The 12,788-nt window shown below is 26.2% G+C and overlaps 1 long non-coding RNA gene across 1 annotated transcript; it reads right to left on the bottom strand.

The window, feature by feature from the left end:
* Positions 1 to 11,884: 11,884 nt before the first annotated feature.
* Positions 11,885 to 12,788, bottom strand: LOC105111507 (uncharacterized). Its single transcript, XR_839610.1, has 3 exons — positions 12,681 to 12,788; positions 12,502 to 12,554; positions 11,885 to 12,380 (listed from the first exon to the last, which is right to left on the bottom strand). It is a non-coding gene; the product is annotated as an uncharacterized LOC105111507 (long non-coding RNA).

Genomic DNA, 12,788 nt, shown 5'->3' with positions numbered 1-12,788 from the left:
AAACTAGGCTGCCACAGATTTTGTTAGAAAAAGAAAGAACAATGAGTGTTTTAGAGAGATCAGATTATTTTAAAGCTGCTAGGGAGAGTTTTTAGTTGTGGGGAGAGAGATCTTGGCCGGTGGTGAGAGGGGTGAGACGGGAGGAGTTGGGGAGAGAGAGGAGGAAAGAAGAGAGAGAAATAAAATGCATGGTCTTTAATTCAAAACAAGTTATTTAAATATTTTTTAACTGTTATTATACATATTTGAGACTCTTTTAAGCATGCTAGTTTTTTAAATATTTTTTAAACTGTGTTATTTTATTAATTTTGTTATTGTGTAAGAAAAAAAAGCTTCTAATTAAGTAATAATGATTTAAATCAAACTCAATAGATATATCAATGCCAAATGAGATCCAAATAGATATTTTAATTTTTTCTTCATAACAAATTTTTTTTTTTTAAATTGATTGCCAAATGAGATCCAAATAGATATTTTAAATTTTTCTTCATAACAAAAAAGTTTTTTTTAAAATTGAATTAAATATTAATTTATAAAAAAAATTATATTAATATTTGTATAATATTTATCGTACACAAACATATTATCATGTTATTTTATATTAAATAATAAATAGTACTCTAATAATGGGTACTTGAAACCCATTTATTAGATATAAATATTTAAATTTCTCAATTAATGAATAATATATAAAGTATAAATCTATTATAAACCCTAATTATGAATACTCGTCTTCATCCCCATCGAGTTATACATATGAATATCACTCTTCAATTTATTTTATTCTACGCTTCAAAATATTGTTTTTGAATAATTACAAATTAGTACTCAATTTTATATACTTGTTAGCAAATCAGTCTCTAATCTTAGAAATACTGGTAATTTATAAAGTTTTGTCCAACATGTTCCTCCCTCTAAGATTCTTTATTATGTTAATTAATCATTTTGTAATTTTTTATATTAGTTTAGATTTCTCAAGAAATTCTATTCAATAATTCAGTTTTATTTAATGACAAATTTATATACAGAATGTGCTTATAAAGGTATTTATAGGAAGATTTTTGCTTCTAATAAAATGCAAGATATTAAAGGTTAGGAACTGATTTAATGACTCTATGTATAGACTGGGGACCGATTTTGAGGCATCCCTCCCTTTTCTTTTCACATTCTATCCTTTCGACAGCAACTGGTCTTTTGATTCAATTATTGATTGATTCATCGATGCTCTCTGCCATTAATGGATAGATTCATCCTTCCTCTTTCATGGCGTTCAAACCAAAGGATTTTTACTGTTTGAAAGTCAAAAGGCATTCAGATAATCCTTTCTCGATTCATTATTGATGTTACTGTACAATGGACACTATTGTTTTTTTTTTAACTGAATTTTTTATTTTTATTTTATCCTTTCTTATAATTTTTATGATATTTTATATATTATTATTTTTTATTTATAATTAATATAGATATTAAAGTGCATCTTAACTAATTTTATAAATTTTAAATTTAACAATTATATAGACCTTTAATAATTATAAAATAATTTTAAAAAAATACATCTAAAATCTAATCAATTAAATTATATTTTTTAATTTTATATTGCTATTTTTTTCTCCTTCCATTTACATACTGAGGATATTTTTGAAATGTTTCTAGATGAAAAAATGATTGACTAATGGATCTTGGATCCCATCTTTCCAATCATATCTAGGGGCCAAAGTTCTAACTATAAGAAAATAAAATATATTATCTATACTATTAATAATAATAATAATAATAATAATAAAGAATTCCAGACACAAGGGCCAGACCTTGTAAGCCTTCGCGTGCTTGAATTGCTTTGTATTAAGTCAAGCACATTTACCCGACTAGGTGTCTGGACTTATTTATTATTATTTAAATTTTTTCTTAAATTTAATTGGAATTCATTATAAATAAAATAATTAAAAATATTATCCCATTTAATTTTGCCTTTAATTTCACATAAGTTTCTAACATTAGCAATCATTTTAGTAAGTCATGAATGTTCAAATAAAATTCATTTTTTATTATAATTTTTTACAAGATTTTTTTAAATTAATTTTTCCTTATCAAATGCATACATAATATTGAGACATGATTTTTAATGTTGTTTTTATTAAAACTTGCTTTTTAAATCATGATAAACTTTCAAATTAAAAATATAAAGATTACGATAAACTAAAATAAAAACATATCTTTGTTAAAAAGAAAAAGATAGTGCAGATGTAGTTTAGATTGAAGAGATTTAATTTTTATTTTTTATTTTAAATTATTCAAATTCTTACAAAACAAATGATTTTAATTACCTTTATTTTTAATTAAAAAACATGCTACTAATACAAAATTGTTTTGGTGAAAACATTAGTGAATAAAAAAATAAGAAGTAAAAATTCATATATTTTCTTAAAAATTTAAGTAATACTCTTTCGCAAAAATATTTATTTTATTTGTAAGAAATTAAATAAAAACAGATTTTAAAAACTACCAGCGGCATTGTGAGTGTAAATAATATTAATTGTACTGAAAGGGTTGTTTGGTTTGATTATGTAAATTGATGCTAAAACCATAAGAGAACATTATTGATTTAAATTCAGGTTGTCCTTCGAAGAACTTTTTAAATTAAAAGTTGGCTAGAATATTTTAATATTGTAGATTAATTGGGTCAGTTCTAGATTTATTTAGAAATTATTAATTTAAATTTTATAAATTTTAGAGCTATTAAATATTTATATAGTTGTTAATTTTAAAATTTATAAAATTAATTGAGATATATATAAATTAATCCAAACTTCTATGTTAATTAAAAAAAATATTGACAAGGAATATCTAGTAAAAGAGTGTATGGACATATTGGCAGATAGATATTAAGAAATTGGCCTCCAAAACCGGATAGATATTAAGAAATTGGCCTCCAAAACAAAAAAAAAATATTTTAATTATAAATAACTATAACTTTTGATTTAAGCATAGCTCCTAAAATATGAATAAAAAACTATTTCATTGCGCTTTGAAGGCTAGAGCTAATAAACATAATTTTTGAGGTACTAGAAAAGTATTTTTCAAGTCTTTTTTTTCCTAATTTAGTTCGTAGATTTTGCTCCTCTCATTATTTGTTTAGTATTTTCAGTTTTTTTATTAAAGAAAATCAGTTCAATTTGATGCTAAACATAACACGTTAACAAACTTAATTAGTGAATTCTTTATTCGAAAATTTTATTATTGCAACTATAAATTTCAATCTAAATTAATCACAAAATGTAACCGTAGTAAGCCTGACTTTTCCTTGATCACAGTCTATCATTTAGCTATAATCTCTCACATTACATGGTGAGTTGTATTTTAATGTTTCTTCGGTAATACACGGTGTATGATATTTTTTTTAAATAATATTTTTAATTTATTTATTATTAATATTGACATATCAAAACTATTAAAAAATATATATAAAATATCATTTTAATGAATTGTTTTTACTATTTTTTAAATATAAAATATATACAATTTTTTTAACATAATTTTTTTATTCATTTTATCCTTTTATAGCTATTCCACAACCAAGCATCACTTTTAAAATGATCATTTTATTTTGTCTCACTTTTCATCATACTAGTATATTTTTCTTATAATGACTGCTTGGTTGCTTTTCTTCTCATTTATTGGGAACAACTCTCTTTTTTCTTTTTTAATGAGTAGTCTTTTTTGTATTATTTTATTTCTTATGCAAGAACTTATTAACTTGCTCTAAGTTCTTTTTATTTTTATTTGTATGTCTTTTTCTTGATGCAAGATTTCAATTATAATGTTTCATCTTGCACCTCCATAATTTTTTTTTTAATTTTTTTGATGTTATTTAATCATCCACATGATCTTAATATTTATTCTTGTCATGAGTTAATGTGTCATTCAAAAAGAATAGTCAATAAAATATTTGAAAGACAATAAAAAAATTAAAAATAAAGTGTTTTAAAGTAGTCAGTAGTCTTTTTTGTATTATTTTATTTCTTGTGCAAGAATTTATTAACTTACACTAAGTTCTTTTTATTTTTGTTTGTATGTCTTTTTCTTGATACAAGATCTCAATTATAATGTTGGGTTTTCTCATCTTGCACCTCCATAATTTTTTTTTTAATTTTTTTGATGTTATTTAATCATCCACATGATCTTAATATTTATTCTTGTCATGAGTTGATGTGTCATTAAAAAAGAATAGTAAATAAAATATTTGAAAGACAATAAAAAAAATTATAAACAAAGTATTTTAAAGTAGTTTACAAACCAAAAAAACAAAATTTATTATTCAAAATAATATATAATTAAATTGCTTTAATACCAAAAAAAATATAGAATAGAAAAGGATTTTATTATTCGATAATTTGATATAAATTTTACATTCAACTTGTGTACAATTCATATAGTCATACAACAAAAAACTTTAGGAAGTAGAATAAAATATATCATAGAAAAAACTGGATCATCTCCTTTAATTAAATGAAATAATTTATTGATTGTTTTGAGTTGTTTAATTTCTTTATCAACATCCTTTTATTGATTAAGAAATAATTAATAATATTTACTTTGATTATTTCCTTAATATATTATATTATGGTTAATTTTTTAAAAAAAATTGTTAATAGTGAAGGTATGTTTTACAATATCATGATTTTTTTAATTAAAAAAATATAAACAACACAAACATGCTTTTGATGTTATTTCAAATTAATTTCTAATGTGACAAAAAATAATCACATTATGATACGCATAATTTTATTTTAATTAAGAAATGAAAAGATTATATCGATGCTTTCTAAAATGAAATAAGAAATATATGAACTGCTAAATAAAACAATAGTTGTTAATGGTAATTAAATATTAAAAAAATATTAAATATTAAAGCACAATTGGTAATAGTAATTTAATATTAAAGTAGAAAGCTAATCTTTGTACTAGAAATAAAAAATAAATGCCAATATTTTATAGTGACTGCAATATTTTATAGTGACTGCGAGTGACGGCGAGCGACTGCCCTTTTTTAGTTAAATAATTTTATTTATTTTATCTTAGTGGATAAATGTTGTTACCAATAAAAAATGGCTTTCATTTTTATATAAACTTCGTATAAATACAACTAATTCTTATAAAATATATGAGGAAAAAAATTCAATACATTCCATAGGCAACTAAAAATATACAAAAAAAAAATCAATGAAAATAAAAAATCAATATTTAATTTGCTTTGGAAATAAAAAAGATGGAATAAATCAATATTTAAATAGAAAAATCAATGAAAATGAGTTTGAAAAAAAATTAAGCAAACATTGTTGAGTAGACTTGTGTGCCTATCCTTAACCAACACATGCACTTTTAGACTTGGATCAAGGTTTTTTTTTTCATATTTGTTTTTTTCCTTAAAATTGGGCAACCATTCACCTAAAATAGTTGGCAACTTGTTGTTGATCAATTTTTTTTTTTTATCATCACTAGTTATTGAAAAATCAAAATCTAAGGTTTTAAAAAATTTATAACCTAGGGTTAAGGGTCTTTGGGTTTTTCTAAAAAGGTTTTTTTATTGGGACATGCTATACAACTTTTTAAAATTAAATAACATAATATAAATGAAAAAAAAAGGACGGAGGGCTTGCCTGAAGTGGCGGTGCTTCCACCTGGAGCGGTGGCCGGTGGTGCTGCTTTGGAACTGAGGGTAGCAGAGGCGGCGGTTTCTTCTTTCTCTTCTCACTTGTTTCTTTTTCTCTTCTTTGTTTTCTTCTGTATTTTCCCTTCTCTCTCCTTTTCTGTTCCTCTTCTTCTCTCTCGGTTCGTTCCCTTTTGTTCTCTCTCTTTCTTGGTCCATTCTCAGTCACCTCTTTTTCTCTTTTTTTCCTCCTCTCCTCTCCATCTATCTCCCCCCTGTTTTTATAGGTGAAAAACAGGGGAGCAAGTAGACAGGGCAGCCACTGTACTACCGCTCCTCCACCATCTTTCCAACACATAGAAAGGGTGGCAAGTCGACCTCTTTTTAAAGGGGAGGCGATGTTTTTTTGAAGGGAAAGAAGGCAGTAACAAAGAGAAGGAAAAATTTTCTTCTTCCCCTATTTTGCACGTCCAAGGGAAGAAGATGATGGTGCCATTCAAAACGGCATCGTTTCGGGCCTTCTCTCTCTCTCTCTTTTTAACAATGAAAGAAATAGCATCATTTTAGTAAATAGCACCATTTTAGTCAAAACGCGTTATTTCATTTAAAAGAAAACGACGGCAAAATGTGTCAATTTTTATATTGGCCATCAATTTGTAATTTTTTTAATCAAGTTCTAAATTACAATTTTAATTTTACAATCAATGCACTTCACTTCTAATACTAATAGTAATGGTTTGCACTTCACTTCTAATATTAATCTTAATTTCTCTATTTTTTCAGATGTTGATTAGGCTGGTTGTCTTACTACACAACGTTCTACCACTAGCTACCGTGTCTTCTTTGGATGTAATCTCATCTCCTGGTGTGACAAGAAACAACATACCATTTCACGCTTTAGCACTGAAGCTGAATATCGTGCTATGGTCAACACGGCTGCAAAACTTACTTGGTTGACCTATATCCTTTATGATTTACATATTCCCTTGATATTTCCACTGGTGCTCTATTATGATAATCTCAATGCGCTCCATATGACGGTCAATTATGTTTTCCATACTTGCAGCAAGCATATTGAACTTAATTATTATTTTATACGTGAACGTGTAGCTCTTGAAAAACTTATTATACATCATTCGACTTTAATTTTTGTGTTTTTACAAAAATTAGCTTTGGATTTTTAAATTTTTTTTCTATTGAGTTATTCCAATCTTATAACTTGAATCATGAGTTTGGTAGGTTGACTCGCTTCTTATTACCTAGGTTATATGTCTATCAAGTTATCACATGTTGACTCGAGCAAAGTTATTTTGTCTATTTTTTATCCAATTACATACATTTAATGATTGTTTTTCAAGTTATCATGTTTTTTTTAATTTTATATTTTTTTTCCAGGTTATCATGTTTTTTTTTAATTTTATATATTTACTACCTTCATCAATTTTTCAATCATCTTGTGAAAATAAAACAAATTTAATACACCCGGTAAATATTATAACTCAAGTAATTTTTTTTATTTAAAATACACTTATGTTACCTAAACATTTGTTTTTTTGAAGCAAATGCCGACCGCCGCATAGCACAGGACATATCTAGTGTTTTCTATTATTCATGGTGATTTCAACCAAAACACTCATGCAAAAAGTTCATACAAGAACAATATAAATTACAAAGAGTTTAGTTTATCATTCAAAGTGATAAATTTATTTAAAAATTATTTTAATTTAAAATTTTAAGCTATTTTTCACCACAATTTTTATTTTGAAAAATATTTTCCACCATTATTACAATTAATACTCAATAAGTCATAGGTCATTTCACTTCTTTCAAGTTGATTTGTGCTGAAAAATCATCTATAATAATTATCTTTACAAAGCATAGGCTATGAACTTGATACAAATTACCTAAAAAATCATCTATAAAATTTATTTTAAAAAGAACTTGATACAAATTACCTAAAAAATCATTTATAAAATTTATTTTAAAAATATAATTTAAACCTCGCTTACCATCGCAATTGCATCCAAGATACTCTTTAGCTACATATCCATTTCGAATTCGTGCACATGCATTTGATTTTCATGCCATCAATCAAAGTTTCAAAGCTTGAATCGGTGACGCTTGATTCGCCTTTTAATATGAGTATCATACTTGCGTTCCTTCGAATCATTATAGTATAAAAAGTAAATTTTTATCCCCTTCCACTATCTCATTTTTTTATGATTTACATATCTCCAAGTTTATGATCTTGTCTTCTCTCGTAGCTTTCTTTACATGTAAAGAGCTCTCTACACCAAACAACTTTCAATATAGAAACAATACTTCTTTGTAATTAGATGGCACACCCAGCTAGCATTCATGATTTCCCTTTGAGCAGAAACGAACAAATAAATAAAAATAAATAATAGCCTAGCGATATAGCTGTGGAGATAATTTCTGTCTCATACGTACATGAAGAGCCAAACGTCCAAAACTCATAGAAGGGCCATCCTTCCCAGTCGTTGAATTAATTTGCATGCGCGTACCATAATATTTCCGACCTAGATTACTTTAGCCACAGTGAACAAGATACGGCTGTCGTTTCTAGGAGCAACAGAGGCGACCAAATCCTAGATTTAGAGGAGACCGATTGGTGGACTCTATATGCTGGCTGTAAAGACAACCAACTCTTTTGACTATGTAGTGCTTTTGCTGGTTAATAATCAGCAATGGAATAAGCGGTCCAAAGTGTACCAAGCAGTCAAGCTGGTTCACTATGCTACTATTCCAGTTTTATTGCTATGTTGTAGCCATTTCCCAGCATAATTTTAACTATTGATTCTAACTCTAGATTCATGTAATTGTGACAATAAAGTGTGGCAATTGTTTACTGTGTGAAGGTCAACCATCATAAATTCTTAACTTTGTCTAATTAAATTTAGTAAATTACATTAAATCTAAGTTATTTTAATTTATAAGTTTTATAACAAAGTAATTGAACCCAGTTTTTAATATAATTCTTCCCTCATTATTCATGTCATTAAATCAAGAGTTAATGTGCATATCTAGACCCAGCAGGGCCTAGCACTTTTTCCTTTTAATTTTTCATTTTTTTAAATTAATTATATCTACATTAATACTCCTTCTCTATTTTATTTTGTTTAGAAGGCATCTTTTAAATACATTTATTTTTTGGTTATATATTTAATTTTCAGAGATATTTAAGGCATCTTTTAAATACATTTATTTTTTGATTATATATTTAATTTTCAGAGATATTTTTATGATTCATCCATGGTTTTGTTTTTATTTTTTGTACAGATAAACTATATTTTTGAAAATAATAAATATTCATTTTCAAATGATATTTTTAATATATATAGCTTTACATGTTATTTCTTTTTTTATTTTATTTTATTCAATCAATGTAATGTCTTATTTTTCAAGATTAAATATTTTGATCTATATCTATCTTTTGGTTTTTCAAGTTTTGTTTTTGAGTGTCATTAATGATATTGTATTTATTTATCAACACATATAATTATTAGTTTATTTGATTACATGTGTATATAAACTTTTTGATTTGTTATGAGTGTCATTAATGATATTGTATTTATTTATCAGCACATATAATTATTAGTTTATTTGATTACATGTGTACATAAACTTTTTGATTTGTTATGTTTTTTTTAACTACAAAAATACATTGAAAAACCTGCATATATAATTTTTTATGAAAAACAAAATTATTTGACCCGTGTTGGAGCGCGAGTCATGCATCTAGTTATAATCTAAAAGACGAGGTGAAATCACTATTCATCATGTCATTGTTCACATAATCAAATCATTGTGGAATGCTTTAGTGATGTTTATTTCATTCTTATACTTTTTTTTTCAATTGTGTCATTAATGATATTGTATTTATTTATCAGCACATATAATTATTAGTTTATTTGATTACATGTGTACATAAACTTTTTGATTTGTTATGTTTTTTTAACTACAAAAATACATTGAAAAACCTACATATATAATTTTTTATAAAAAAAAATTATTTGACCCGTGTTGGAGCGCGAGTCATGCAGTTAGTTATAATCTAAAAGACAAGGTGAAATCACTATTCATTATGTCATTGTTCACATAATCAAATCATTGTGGAATGCTTTAGTGATGTTTATTTCATTCTTATACTTCTTTTTTTTTCAATTATATTCTTATATGCCCTAATTGAATGCTAGTTAAACCAAATTTATTGAAAAATGGCAAGATTCAAAGATAAAGAGTAACAAAGTAAAAAGGCAGCGAAAATTGATGGATGTTTCAAACTTGAAGCAAAAAGTTCACTTTCTTAAATCTTTTAATATATTATTAGATATTTTATTATAAAACATGCTCTAACTAAGGAGTTATTAATACTTCAAGTACAAAATAATAATATAAAATCTTGATAAAAATATACTTTTAAGTACTAATCATATGTTTATGACATAACTTAAAGGTTTTTAATCTAAGAAATTTAACAATAAAGTATGCAAGATACAAAAATCTATATATGAATAAACAAGCTTCAAGGAGTTAAAACATCAATTTTTATAAGATAATCAAATACTTTGGTTTCATAAAAAAATATGATGAACCTTGTGTTTATAAAAATGTTAGTAGGAGTAGAGTCATTTTCTTAATATTATATGTAGATGACATATTATTGATAGAAAATGAGATTCTTTTACTCTAATTAGTAAAGATGTGGTTGTTCAAGAATTTCTCCATGAAAGATATAAGAATAACAACTTATATATTAAAAATAAAGATCTATAGAGATAGATATAGAAGATTGCTTGGACACGTAAATAGACAAGATGTTAAGATGATTTAGCATAGAAGAATCTAAGAGAGGATACTTATCTATTTGGCAAGGAATACGTCTCTCCAAAGATATATGTCCTAAAACATAAATTGAGATAAATGAGATGAAAAAAATATGTCTCTTCAAAGATATGTATTCTAAGATAGAAATTGAGAGAAATGGGATGAAAAAGATTCCATATGCTTCGACTATAGAGTTCATTATATATGTGATATTATGCACAAGATCAAATGTATCTTATACTTTGAGCATAATGAGAAGATATCAATCTAATCTAGATGAGAGTCACTGGAAGATAGTTAAAAATATTTTTAAATACTTAAGAACTAAGAATATACCAGTTTAGGAAAATTATATACAATAAGTATCTTTATTATGAAAATAAATATGAAGTAACTTATCTTAGAAAGGATATATAAGTGATCAATATTTTCTATTACATCCTTATCTAAAATATTTGAAAATTGATTAGTGTTTTTTATCTATTATAAAACTAGATGACAATTTGTTTTTCTAATTTGATTATTTTTACATATGGTATTTTTACATATAGTTCATCGATTTCATGCGACACACAAATTAACTACGTGCCCCCATTAATTACCATCTTGTATGAATGTATTAGAACCTAAAAAGGTCTATTAAATTTCATAACCATCTTGTATGATTTGAACTTTATATTAGTATAATTATTTTATTTGATATATGAATGGCTTAATTATTTATTATATTATTAAATATATCTGAAGAAATGATTTAATTACCGAATAATCATAATTTAGTTATATTTTCTTAGTAATAATTTTTTATGATGATTAGAAATTGTTTTTTAACATGATTTAGAAGAGTAGGGAAACTACCATTTTAAACTCGGTAGAAAGAAAGAAATTAATGCTCATTACATATAAAGTTAAAACAAACATGTTTACATTTTGTTTTGTGTTATCTCTCATCAACTAAACAAAAAAAAAACATTCATTTTACTGTATACCACTACTAAATACTTTACTTGTCTTCTATTTTATCTCTTTTTTTTATCTGGGTTATTTTTATCTTTTTTGTCATATACTAATATAGCATTTATTTTTCAAAAGATTATATATATATATATATGAATTGTCGGGTTAGAAAATCAAGGATAAAATTTGAATCTTCTTTAATATACACAATATAAAAATAAAAAATATTTTTTTTTATAGATTTGCAATCGACACGTATTTTTTTTTATGATTTAATAAATTAATCTGAAATTTTGTAATATAAGAATAATTAAAAGAATTTTTTTTATATAGTAAAATAATTTTTCTAACTTATTCAAATGGATCGTGTGTATGTATATATATACATATAAGAAAAGATAAAGCATTCTAGTAGAAGCTAACATAAAAAGATCCCATTTCCCACTCACACTTTGCAGCACAACCAGAATATGGGTCGGGTCGGGTTGGGTTATTACTGTATTTACCTTGGACCCTTTCAGAACTTGCAAGTCCTCAATGCTCGTAAACCTGGGCTTGATCCCCTTTTAAATTACAACCCAATTTACACTACTGTTAAAAAACTCTGTGAAAGCGTATTCACACAAACCCTATCACAAGGCTCTGGGTTTGGAGGGTTTGACCACAAGTGCTTTTGAACCAATGAAAAAGAAGGGTTACTCCATCATTGATTCTTGCAGGGCTGTAAGCCTATGTTTGGACAGCAGTGGGTCCCATCCATGTGTGCTACATGTGTATGTTACCTCGTGTGCTTGCGTGCACGATTACCGCCACTTTAAATGCTTTGCTTCTCAATCAGACGCCCTCGTTCCCCCAATTTCCACAAGCTGCCACCGAGCGTGGATTATTATTATTATTATTCTCCCGTGTTCTTGTTTTTTTCCCCTTCCTGCCGTAAGAAAAGAATGTAATCGAAGAAATTAACATAAAGATCAATATACAAATAAAAATCTCCCAATTTTAAGTCATGAATCAATAAACTTTAGCTCAGCTCGTGTAATATCATGCACCTCTACTGCGGTATTAATTGGTATCCTCTTCCTTCCAGAAATCTCTCATTAATCTGTAATAAAAAAAAAATAAAACTTGAAGTCTTGAAACAAATACGAGCACAGTGGGAGCTTAGGAGCGGAGGGGGATCGGTTATCTATCCTTAAAAAAGAACAAAGAAAGAAGAGGGATTGCTCACCATGACCCTGATGTTGGTCAATTTCCTTGAACAAGCTTCGTAGGAAGTGCAAGGTACAGGGAAAAGTGGACCCAATTTATCAGATCGAAATTCATGTTTACTGTTACG

The sequence above is a fragment of the Populus euphratica genome, unplaced genomic scaffold (assembly GCF_000495115.2).
Source record: "Populus euphratica unplaced genomic scaffold, PopEup_1.0 scaffold297.1, whole genome shotgun sequence".
Lineage (NCBI taxonomy): Eukaryota > Viridiplantae > Streptophyta > Magnoliopsida > Malpighiales > Salicaceae > Populus > Populus euphratica.
This window is presented reverse-complemented; position numbering and strand designations above follow the sequence as displayed.